The following is an 11,874-nucleotide window of genomic DNA, read 5'->3' on the forward strand; positions in this document are numbered from 1 at the left end:
AAAGGCTCATCTGGGGAAGCACATATGCGGGTTGGTCACTCAAGCTCTGAGCCCCCATGGTGGTCTTATACAGCCGGTTGGAGAAACTGAGGCATGTAAGAGAGTGTTTATAACATTTCTTTAGGGAGTAACACTCACAAGCAGCACAATTCTGACCCACTAAGGACACTGTCCTTAGAAATTCTTCAAACTTTATAGCAAAACGAAACTAAAAGAAAAGTAGGAAATTGAACCTCTAAAAGCTGACCAGTTTCCGAATGGGCAGCCTCATCTCTTAACTCCAGCTGGCTTCATGCTGAAACTTGCAAGTGCTTAACAAAATGAGGGTAGTTGTAAAAGGCTGGCAAGATAACCTGGGGGGGCTGGCCCCATGGCAGAGTGGTTGAGTTCATGCACTCTACTTCGGTGGCCCGGGGTTTCACTGGTTCAGGTCCTGGGCACAGACGTGGCACTGCTCATTGGACTGTGCTGGGGTGGTGTCCCATGTGGCATGGTCGGAGGCACTCACAACTAGAATATAGCACTATATACCAGGGGGCCTTGGGGAGAAGAAGAAGAAGAAAAAAGAAGATTGGCAACAGATGTTAGCTCAGGTGCCAATCTTTAAAAAAAAAAATAACCTATGATAATTTAAAATTCCAGTGGCCACTGTGGGGCTCCTTTTTAGGAGCCGGATAACAGAGAAACTTTTAAAGAGTTGAGCTCGCCAACTTCCGGCACAATTGCTCAAACTAAAGGTTCTGGAAGCTGTAAATATTTACAAAGAACAACAACAACAAAATCTTACCAAGCTCGTTTCATATCCTCAGGGCTTTGCTTAATAATTGTCAGGTTGGAGGTCCCAAAATACAGTCAGACAAAATGTGGTTGCACCCCATTTTGTCATCAGAGATAGTCAGACAGAAATGTGGGCTGCACTCCATTCATGGCTAAGGGTCCCACCAAACTGCCACCAGCTTCAGGGGAATTCCATTGGCCTTTAGAAGGAATGTTCCAATTAGATAAGATCATTTGAGAAGTGCACTTAAAAGCAAAGATTTCAAAACTCCAAAATAACCTTATTGAAAGCTTGCTTGCAAAGCTAATATAAATTGTTATAAAAGATAACTAAAGGAAAATATTAGCCCATGGCTTTACAGACACCTGCATAATCTACTCCTAGAGTTAATGAGACTCTGAGAGATTTTCTGGGAAGCTGCTACGTTAAAGATTACTAGAAGTGTTCAGTACTACCAGGTAGTTACTGTTTGTCTAGGCTGAAACCTGACAAGGTGTTTGAAAGGATTTAGCAACTTCTGATCAGAAATTCAGCCAGATTGGAAGCTGATATTCAGAGCCTGATAGGAATTTTCTTTCCAGGCCTTCTTCCCTAAGTTAAAATAAAACTAAGCACCTAGAGGGAAAAAAACAAATTAGGGTGATGCAGTTGGACAGGTAGTGCAACTGTTCCCATCTTACAAACCCTTGCAAAACTAAAAAGCAGCTCTCAAGGCAGTTCAGATTCCACTCAGTTCCTTTATCTCAAGAAGGATTATGGTCTTGCCTCTCTGGGAACTGTTTTCTAGCCCATCACCAATTCCTAAGACTGAAGAAATAAAAAGGAAAGAAAAATGGCCATAAGAGTGCCCTTGCCACATCTAATGTCTTGAGTGTCTTCTCCACAAATATTAGTAGAAAAGTCTTACAACAAAATTTGGATTCATAACTAGGAAGCTTTGTGTTACTGTACCTGATTCATGGCAGTAATTTGAAGACAATAGCTGTGAAGTCTCTGTGTATGTGTGTCTATGTATGTTATATGTGTGTAATATCTTACCTCCTGATGATATGGCCAAAATTAAGAGCTTCATTTAATTGGCTTAAAGTAACCACTGCCACAAATTATTTCTAAATGTATTAGAAACTAACCCAAATGTCTTTTAGGTTAACATGATGAAATTAATCTTTGGTAGGGGCCAGCCCTGTGGCTGAGTTCGCACACTCCGCTTTGGCAGCCCAGGGTTTCGCTGGTTTGGATCCTGGGCATGGACATGGCACTGCTCATCAGGCCACGCTGAGGTGGCATCCCACATGCCACAACTAGAAGGACCCACAACTAAAATATACAACTACGTACTGGGGGGATTTGAGGAGAAAAAGCAGGAAAAAAAAAGATTGGCAAGAGTTGTTAGCTCAGGTGCCAAAAAAGAAGAAGAAGAAAAATTAATCTTTGGTAGATGAAAGCCTATTTAAGATTATTGGTTTGATTAAAATAGGCATGTCCTCAAACCTATCAGCATTGGTTATGATGCAGACATGCAGCCTTTATTCTACATTTATTGGTCAAATAATCTGGTGTTATCTCAATTACAAAACCGGTTAACAAAAAGTAATAACTTAAAATGATGGCTAATTTTGCCTAATGTCTCATAAAGCCTTGTGGACAATGTAAATAATTATTTGGAATAAGTAACTAAATAGATGTGAAAAAGATGAGTGTTGGGTGAACTTTTAATGATAATTATGTGTTATGGTTTAAGTATTTAAAACAGCTTCCAAAATCTCTTTGGTAACTTGAAACTTTGAAGTTTTGCTAGGTTAATTTAAATGATAAAAATTCATTGAGTATCTAGATCATTTACAAATAAGAGAAAATATTAGAGAGTAATTATTAAATATAGGTTTTTCTACTTTTGGCATCTTATTACAGGGAAACTAAAGGGTGTTTGAGTCTAATGGTAAATATATCTTGTGGGGTTTTTTTGGTTTTTTTTTGAGGAAGATTAGCCCTGAGCTAACTACTGTCAATCCTCCTCCTTTTGCTGAGGAAGACCAGCCCTGAGCCAACATCCATGCCCATTGTCCTCCACCTTATATGTGGGACGCCCACCACAGCATGGCTTTTGCCAAGTGGTGCCATGTCCACACGTGGAATCCGAACCGGCAAACCCAGGGCCGCCGAGAAGAGGAACGTGCGCACTCAACAGCTGTGCCGCTGGGCCAGCCCCCATGTTTTGTGTTTTATTAAAAACTTGTACTATAAAGTAACATGTTTCTAGAAATTATAAAAGATACATTTAAATTTTCCAAGCCACAAAATGCTAATGTAAAAGAAAGTTTATAACTGCTTACTTCTTGGTTTTCACTAAAAATTAAGGTTTCTAAGGGTTAAAAATTCTAATATATGTGATCAAAGCTACTAAAAATTAAGGAAAATATATTTCTTTTCAAGGAAAGATGTATATTTTCAGTAAAGAAGTTATAAAGAATGGAAATATTTTTGTTTGTTTTAAGAAAGATAAATTTGTCCCAAAGTACTATGAGGAAAAAAGAAAGGCATGGGACAAATTCTGAATGCAAAAAGAAAGGTATAGAAGGTTTGTTGAAGAGGAATCCTGAGGAAAGAGTTTTATGCATGGTCAATTTGGCTAAGATTGAAGTAAATCTAATTAAGTAAATGAGTTTTAATGTCAGAACTAAGCTGGTACAAAAATTAGAATTTGGTTTTCTCTTAAAAAGGATAAGTTTCTAGAACTACCATATGACCCAGCTATCCCACTACTGGGTATCTACCCAAACAACTTAAAACCAATATCCAAAGTAACATATGTACTCTTATGTTCACTGCAGCACTATTCACAATAGCCAAGACATGGAAACAATCCAAGTGCCGTCAACTGATGATTGGATAAAGAAGATGTCGTATATATATATATACAATGGAATACTACTCAGCCATAAAAAAGACAAAATCATCCCATTTGCAACAACATGGATGGACCTGGAGGGAATTATGCTAAGCAAAATAAGCCAGATTGAGAAAGAGAAACACCAGATGATTTCACTCATATGTGGAATATAAACAAACCCACGGAGAAAGAGAAAAGTTCAGTGGTTACCAGGGGAAGGGGGTAGGAGGATGGGCACAGGGAGTGAAGGGGAGCACTTATGTGGTGACAGACAAGAAATAATGTACAACTGAAATTTCACAATGATGTAAACTATTATGAACTCAATTTAAAAAAAAAGATCCATGAGGAAAGGCAAAAAAAAAAAGGTAATTTTCCTGAACTTTTAGTCTGTTTTTGATAGAGGTTATAACAGGTTTTCTTTACTTTTGAGTGAGTCTTACTTTGGTTGAATGGATAACTAAGCATTGTTTTACAGCGACCTTTGTTTCTCGGCAACATCAGCAACCCCTTGATCTTGTTTGACCAAGTGCTTTAAAACTTTTTGATATTTCTGACAAGCCCCCCCAAAATTCATATCCTAAATGAAGTTTTTATTTGGACTTCAAAAAAATTTCTCTGAGAATTTTCAGAGGGCCCCTGGAACTTAAAGAAATTTGTTCTCTCTTCCTATAAAGGGGGAGGTACTTATTAGGCTTGTTTGGTATGCTAAATTGCATGTGAAGCATTGTCAAGTAAATGATGATAAACCTTCTCAGGTTGTATTACATAGGTAAATATTATTCACTATCTTAAGCCTGCTACCTTCTTTCCAACATCACGAGAGGAAAAGACCATGACTGTATTCTTTTATCTAATTCAGCTTAGAGATGGGTCTTACTTAAACAATAAGTAAGGATGCTATCAAGTTGGATATGCTGTCCAGCCTCGAGAATGCCCACTACTTTCTTTTAACTCTGCTAACCCAGTAAAAGATTTCCTTCTAAATATTCAAAAAAGTCACCACAGAAGGAGAAATAAAGGTGACAATAAAAGGGGGAAAACAATACTTTTGGATACTTTCTCCCACAGTGACCCATAAAGCCTGTACTTGTTGCACTATATGGCCAAAGTAAAATTCAGGGAAACTATTTCATGAATCACAAGGCCACTTTCCCCTTTCTAAGGGAGCCTTTGAGGTATAGCAATTAGACTTTGTTCAAATGCCACCATCTCAAGGATAAATATATCTTGTAGTGACCTGTATGTTCTCATGTTGGGTTGAGGCCTTTCCTTGCAGAAGAGTGATGGGTTTAGGTAAATTATCGTTGGAGAGAATAGTTCCTGTGTGGAGAATTCCTATGGAGTCCCATAGTGACTGGGGAACTCATTTCTCCAGACAAATAATTAAATCTATTTGTAACATTTGGCCAATAACGCAGCATTTCTACTATGCTTACTATCTCCAATCCTCAGGATTGGTGGAAAGAGCTAATGGCAAAATCAAAACCCAATTGGCAAAGCTTTCAGAAGCATTTAATCTCTCATGGCCAAAAGCTCTCCTGCTCGTGCTCCTCAATCTTAGATCTACACCCTTTGGTGAACATCGGCTGTCCCTCTGGAGATAATAATGGAATGGCCTATGCAATTAGATGAAGGAATGTGTGAACTAACTTTGCTTAAAGGAGAGAGCTTAATTATTGTCAAGGTGTCATCGAGACACTTACAAGAATTGAGAGGTTGGTAGCTGATTCTTTTCACAGAGAGCTCCTGGTAGATGAAGACCTTAAGGATCATGGACTATAACCTGGAGAATTTATTTCTTGGAAGTGGCATCAAATAAAAGACTCTCTGCAGCCATGTTGGAAAGGACCATACTGGGTACTTTTAACCAATTCATGCGCTGCAGAATCAAAAGGCATATGCGCTGCAGAATCAAACGGCATAGACTCATGGATTCACATTTTTCATTTAAAAAAGGCTTCTGCACCTGAGTGGCTTTCAGTTCCTGTTTCTGATACTTGACTTCAACTGACCAATGCAAATATTTCCAAACCAGGATGAAAAGAAGACAGCCTCTGTTGTAGACAGCTGTCCCAAGACTCTGGACCAGGCCTGTATTCCCAACCTTATATCTCCTCATTTAAACCTTTGTAGTGCTTAAACTGTACCTATTTTATAACTGTTCCTTTTAAGGTTTTCAGAATACTATTATACTTAGAGAAAGTGATTGATTTGGAACAGACTGGTCTCAAAGGCAGGCATTTTTTGAGTGGCTCCTAATGGAACTCAGTGGTTGTGTAGAACAAATCTCTGGCCTTGGCTACTGTCTGGATGGCTAAAACACTGCACCCTGAGCTTCCCTTGGATGCAGGGAAGGAGTCACACTGAGCTAACACCTGCAACAATCTTCCTCTCTTTAAGGCCAGGTGGGCTCATTCAGTGTTCCACTGGTGTGGCCACCTAGTGGCTATATTTGTTCCTTCCTTGGGGCTAGAAGATGTCATTATCACATATAGAAGCCCTGACTAAATTAAGTCAACAAGCCCTTAATGACAGTCAATCAGGAATAGCCTTATTAAATACTGAAATGTCCTTAATGAAAAAGGCTGTCCTTTAAAACAGAATGGCTTTAGATATTTTAACTGCATCCCAAGGTGGTACATATACAATCGTTCAGACTGAATGCTGTGTTTTCATACCAGATGAATCTTCCAATGTGTCATCTCTGCTAAAGCACGTGAAACAGCAGGTGAATGTCTTAAATGAATCTTTCGTAATTGTAAACAATGTGAACATAAGGAGTCCATTATATAACATTAAAGCCTCTTAAAGGCTTCCTCTGTTAAGGTATACCTCTATGCTTGTCTGACTGTTTCCCCCCAACATGGATAACTAGGCAAATAAGTGAGGGAAAAGCCTAGCACTGAGGTGGCAGCAACCACCCTGGCACTGAGGGATAGTATTTTGATCATCAGTGCTTTCTATCAAAAGATTATAGATCAAAAGGGGGAAAATGTGAAATGAATGGCAAGCAATAGGATATATTGGAATATTTGAGGAAGCCATTTGGGTTAAAACTAATCTGGCCTGACCTTGTGTTTCCAAAAAATGCCTGGCGTGGCCTATTGAGCATGTGTTGTACATCTGCTTTAAATATTTACTCTGTCTCAATGACAAGAATGATGCACCCAAAGATGGGAATGTAACCTCCCTCATGTTGGCGTTTCCTTTAGGATAAGCATCTCTCCCTAAACTAAGGATGCGTTACTGACCTGCTGTGCTCACCTTGTGACCACTCACTTTGTGACCACTGACCTGCTGACCACCGATCTGCTGTGCCAGCTAAACATCTCATGACAATCGTAAATGGGACATTCCTATCATTTGTGATGTATGCTCTTTGTTCCAAGACAGTATATAACTACTCTGCACACCCCAATTCTTTGGTGCCCTTCCTTCCTTGGGGAAGGAAGGCCCTGGGCTAGTCCTCAGATCTGGCTCATAATATACTCACCCCAATTTTGATTTATAGATTGATTATGGATTATTTGCATTGACATTTCCTTATACAAGTTCAAATCTAAAGCTTGAGCCATTTTCAATTTCTCAAGAAACATGTGAACAGAAACCATATTAACTTTAAATATCAAGCTATGTGTTCATGTTGACAAAAAATATTAAGATTTAATCACATAAACTAAATACCTACTTTTTATTTGGTTTAACAGTTCATTTAAATACATTCTTATTTCCTAGAGGCTTAGACTCTTAGATCAGAAAGCGTATCCTTTGTTATACTCTGAAATCAAGTTATTAGATTTAAACAGTTCACCAAACACTAGCAGAATGCTAACACCACCTGCATATGATTCTGGAGTAGAAGAAAAGAACCTCAAACTGGAAAGTCATCAAATTTAAATCCCATCCCTTTATACTTGAAGAACCTATAAAACAGCCTCCTTATAATAGTTAATGTAAATATAAACTCGTATGTTTAAAAAATATGACTTTAACTTCAATTCATTTGTTTAAACTGTAGTCTCTGGTTCCATTATAAACATATCTAATCTACTTCCAACTGACAATCCTTCTGATTTTTTAGGAAAACTGTGATATCTTTTCTCAGGTCAGCTTCATTGGATGATTTCGATGTGCAGTGTTGTTTTTTGAGAAAGAACGCTATCCTTCCAGCCTCGCGTTTCCAGTCATAAGTTCTCCTTGGCCCTGTTGAAGCACGTCCTGGAGGAAGCATTGCAAGCTGAGGGGGGAGAGATTCCAAAGGCTTCAGAGGAGACCCAGGGAGGGCAAGCCCTGGCCCTCATGTCTGGGACCTTATCATAGAGTGGTCTCATCAGAGGATGTGAGAGCCGGAAGTGACCTTGAGAACCTCTGCTTCTACTGTCTCAATTTCAGAGAACAAATTGAGCTTAGAGAAAACCTATCTGGTGCTAGAACTGGGATTTGAACTGAGAAACTGTCCCCAGTCTTGGGAAAACATTTATGTTATTCAAAATCACCTGATATGTTCTCATTAGTTATTGCTAAGGTATTCTTATAATAAAAGTGATATTGTGGATGCATGTAAATGCATAAAAATGAGCAGCAGCAGCAGCATCACTTTTCACGGAGTATTTGAAAAGAAAACTCTGGCATCCGCCCCAGATAAAAGACTTGAATAATTTTCTAGAAGCCTGAGGACCAGATTCTAGATCAAATTTCTAAACTGGCTTGAATCCTAGTCCAGTTTCTGGCCTCCAACTTTCCTGGTGGGAAATGATTATTGACCCTCCCCATGAGGGTGTGTGGACAGAGCGTAGATTTTTGCCCCTCCTTTGGATGTTGCATGGAGAATTGGGGCCAACACTCTTCTTTGCAAGCAAGAGGCCATAATGGGAAGACAGAATCAGAAAGCCTGAATATTTGGATTTCCCCAGTGCCCCTTCTGTAAGCAACCCTCCCTGCCTGTGTGGTCAGCAGGTCCTTGGGGCAGAACACTACCAAGCGTCGTGACAGAGCTCTTGTCAGCAGCGGTGCCAGCTCCCAGGAGCTAATCCAGTTAGTGGGCTCCCCTCTTTGTTCCTCATGACAGGGCCTTCCAGGGGCTGCTCCATTGGCCAACCACAGTTCCTGAGGAGGGACTTTCTTCCAGAGTCTTCCAAGTTCCAAACTCCAGCTCCTTCAGTAACAAGATAGTTCTCTATTATTCTTTCTAAAGGCGCCCCACAGCACAGTTCCTGCTTTGTTGCAGTGTTTTCTGACCTGTGGGCTTCATATTCCTAAGAAGCCATTGAATTATTGCAAGAACATATGAATCACTGTTACACCAAGTATGTCTGTAACCTGAATGAACAATGTTAATGACGAGTTATATTCTGCACTGTGCCAAGCCCATTGCATGCATTATCTCATTTAATCCTCACAAAAATGCTGTGAGGTAAGCAGAACGATAACCCCATCTTACAGGTGAGCAAACAGCCTCAGAGAGGTTAAATAAGTTGCTCAAGATCAGGAAGCTAGCAAATGGGTAAACTGTGTTCAATCCAGCTAATGCAATCTCAGAGTCTACAGTCTTAACCATGCTATGTCTCTTACAAATGTGTGATCACTTTTTTACAAATATTTCTATGTGTTTTGATTAAAAAGTTATAAATAGATTTTAAAGTATTATATAATTTATCGTAGATTTTTATTATGTTGTCTTTTCATTTTTTTCCTACATTGATAGTACCTCAACTACCACATACTTGGTACATGATACAGTATTTTTTTTTTTTGAGGAAGATTAGCCCTGAGCTAACATCTGTCACCAATCCTTCTCTTTTCGCTGAGGAAGACTGGCCCTGAGCTAACATCGGTGCCCATCTTCCTCTACTTTATACGTGGGACGCCTACCACAGCATAGCTTTTGCCAAGTGGTGCCGTGTCCGCACCCGGGATCCAAACTGGCGAACCCCAGGCCACCAAGAAGTGGAACGTGCGAACTTAACTGCTGCACCACCAGGCCGACCCCATATATTCATATTTTACATACGCTCATCTAAAAGGAATTCACTTAGCAAATGTGAAACTTAATATAGGTAAGTTAGAATTGTGGTCTACAGAATCAGCAGGCCCGCCACACCCGCGCCCCAGGCGTCTGAAATCTCACTGCCCATGGTCATTCTACAGGACGTTAAACACCATGGCCGCTGGCATCCTACCGTGCGGGTCCTCTGCTTGGGCATGAAAGGGGATTATAGGGAAAGTTCTCAAAGAGGCCTTACTTCTGCTTTTGATTCTAAAGAAAAATTCTGACTAATAATGTTTTAGGAAATTCTATTTCAAATTTTTAGGTTAGAATCAAGAGCTAAGTTAGATAGGAGGAATTTAAGGAACTTTTGCCCATGTGGAAATCAGCAGCTTCAAGATGGCTCTGCTCCTGTTCCCAGTGACACAGCCCAGATCTAAGAATTGGGTTTGCCGTTGCCCCTGGGCCTGAAACCCACTGTGAGTGAAGCTGCCATGTACAGCATGCTTTTCAGACCGAGCCCTTCCTTGCTCCGTAGGACACTTCTGTCCCAGAGTCTGCATTTCTATCCCTAAGCCCTTGGCAGTGAGGAAGCCCTGCTGCCTGCCGGCGGACTCAGCTGGTGCTGTCTGTTCAAGTGTCCTGTCCTGGATCCTCCACAATCAGGCCCCGCCTCCCTATTAGAATCTCGGGTTATGTGGTGGTAAATTCTCTGATGTTTGGCTTAAGTATCACCTGTATGTTGCTCTGTTCACTGATAACCATTTTTCATTTATTCAACAAATATTTATTAAGTGCCAGGCATTTTTCTAGGACCTGGAAATATAACAGTGGACAAAATAGAAAAACGAAAAACCATGCCTTCATGGAGCTTCACATTCTAGTAGCTACCAAGGAGGTTTACCCCCTCGTCCAGCACAGCTGGGTACTTTTCCCTGCGCCTGAAAACCCTATTTCCAGGTCCTAATTCTCTGGCTGTCTCACTGCAGTGAAGGGAACACTCCTGTTACAGGATAAAGAGTATCATATGAAGAAAGCGCACACCACCAAAAGCAAGTACATAGGGGTATCACAAACCTAGAAATCAAAATGTGTTGAGGTTTGCAAAAGTACAGGGAACAATAAATACAACTTTCCAAGTTTGATTGAGAAAGAGGAACAAAGAGGCAGCGGGCGCTTTGGGTGGAGTCCAGGCAGCAGTGATCTATTGTTGAAAGATTACTTAGGAAAAACCATGCTGTTCAAGGTCGGTTTTACTTCTGTCTTCTTAGTGAGGAGAGTAGGGAGGGGCGTGGAGGACAGGAGAGACACATCAGCAAGAGAAAGAGAAGCCCAAGGCGGGAGAACCCAGTTACTCTAAATAGCCTCCCAGCTCTAATAAATTGCCTCCCACTATTCTGTGAAAAATGGTCAAATTACATTGCTGATCTAATCTGTAAAGAAGTAGAACTACAAGGAATGGTAGAAATGCTGGTTTCCTGGAGATGGGTAAGTACCATCCCTATTTTCAAGAAGAGATATGTCAGTGGCAGGTAGGTCTGCTGTGGGAGAAAGATGTTGGATTTTTAAAGAGTTGGCTTGGAAGCTTCTGAGTAAGGAGTGGGCAAACTGTGGCCCATAGGCCAAATCTGGCCCACTGATTATTTTTGTAAATAAAGTTTTATTGTAGTGAAGCCATGCTCATTTGTTTACAACTGTTTTCACGCTACAAAACATTTTTGAGAAGTTACAACACAGATTATACAGTCTGCAAAGGCCTATTTTTACGTGTGTAATTTTTCTGAAGAAGATGATTAGCCCTGAGCTAACATCTGCTGCCAATCCTCCTCTTTTTGCTGAGGAAGACTGGCCCTGAGCTAACATCCGTGCCCATCTTCCTCTACTTTATATGTGGGATGCCTACCACAGCATGGCTTGCCAAGCGGTGCCATGTCCACACCCAGAATCCGAACCGGCGAACCCCAGGCCGCTGAAGCAGAACATGTGAACTTAACTGCTGCGCCACCAGGCCGGCCCCCAATATGTGTAATTTACTATATTTACTGTGTGTCCCTTTATAGAAAAAGCTTGCTGATCCTTGTTCTAGGTAAAGAAGCATTGCACACTAGGACTTGAGAGTGCTGAGAACAGTTATGGCCAATGAAACAATATTTTTTTGATCGGGTTTACTGGATATACAGATCAGGGAAATGTTCACACTGAACACCTGGTCTTCAC

General features: G+C 40.5%; 1 long non-coding RNA gene across 1 annotated transcript in view; it reads left to right on the plus strand.

Moving 5' to 3' along the window:
* Positions 1-9,322, plus strand: part of LOC139073613 (uncharacterized) — a 37,190-nt gene extending 27,868 nt beyond the window's left edge. Inside the window, exons 3-6 of the long non-coding RNA XR_011522530.1 lie at positions 3,610-4,036; positions 5,628-5,760; positions 6,884-7,041; positions 7,777-9,322. This is a non-coding gene — a long non-coding RNA (uncharacterized lncRNA). The remainder of the gene's footprint in view (positions 1-3,609; positions 4,037-5,627; positions 5,761-6,883; positions 7,042-7,776) is intronic.
* Positions 9,323-11,874: the final 2,552 nt, after the last annotated feature.

The sequence above is a fragment of the Equus przewalskii genome, chromosome 9 (genome assembly GCF_037783145.1).
Source record: "Equus przewalskii isolate Varuska chromosome 9, EquPr2, whole genome shotgun sequence".
Classification (NCBI taxonomy): domain Eukaryota; kingdom Metazoa; phylum Chordata; class Mammalia; order Perissodactyla; family Equidae; genus Equus; species Equus przewalskii.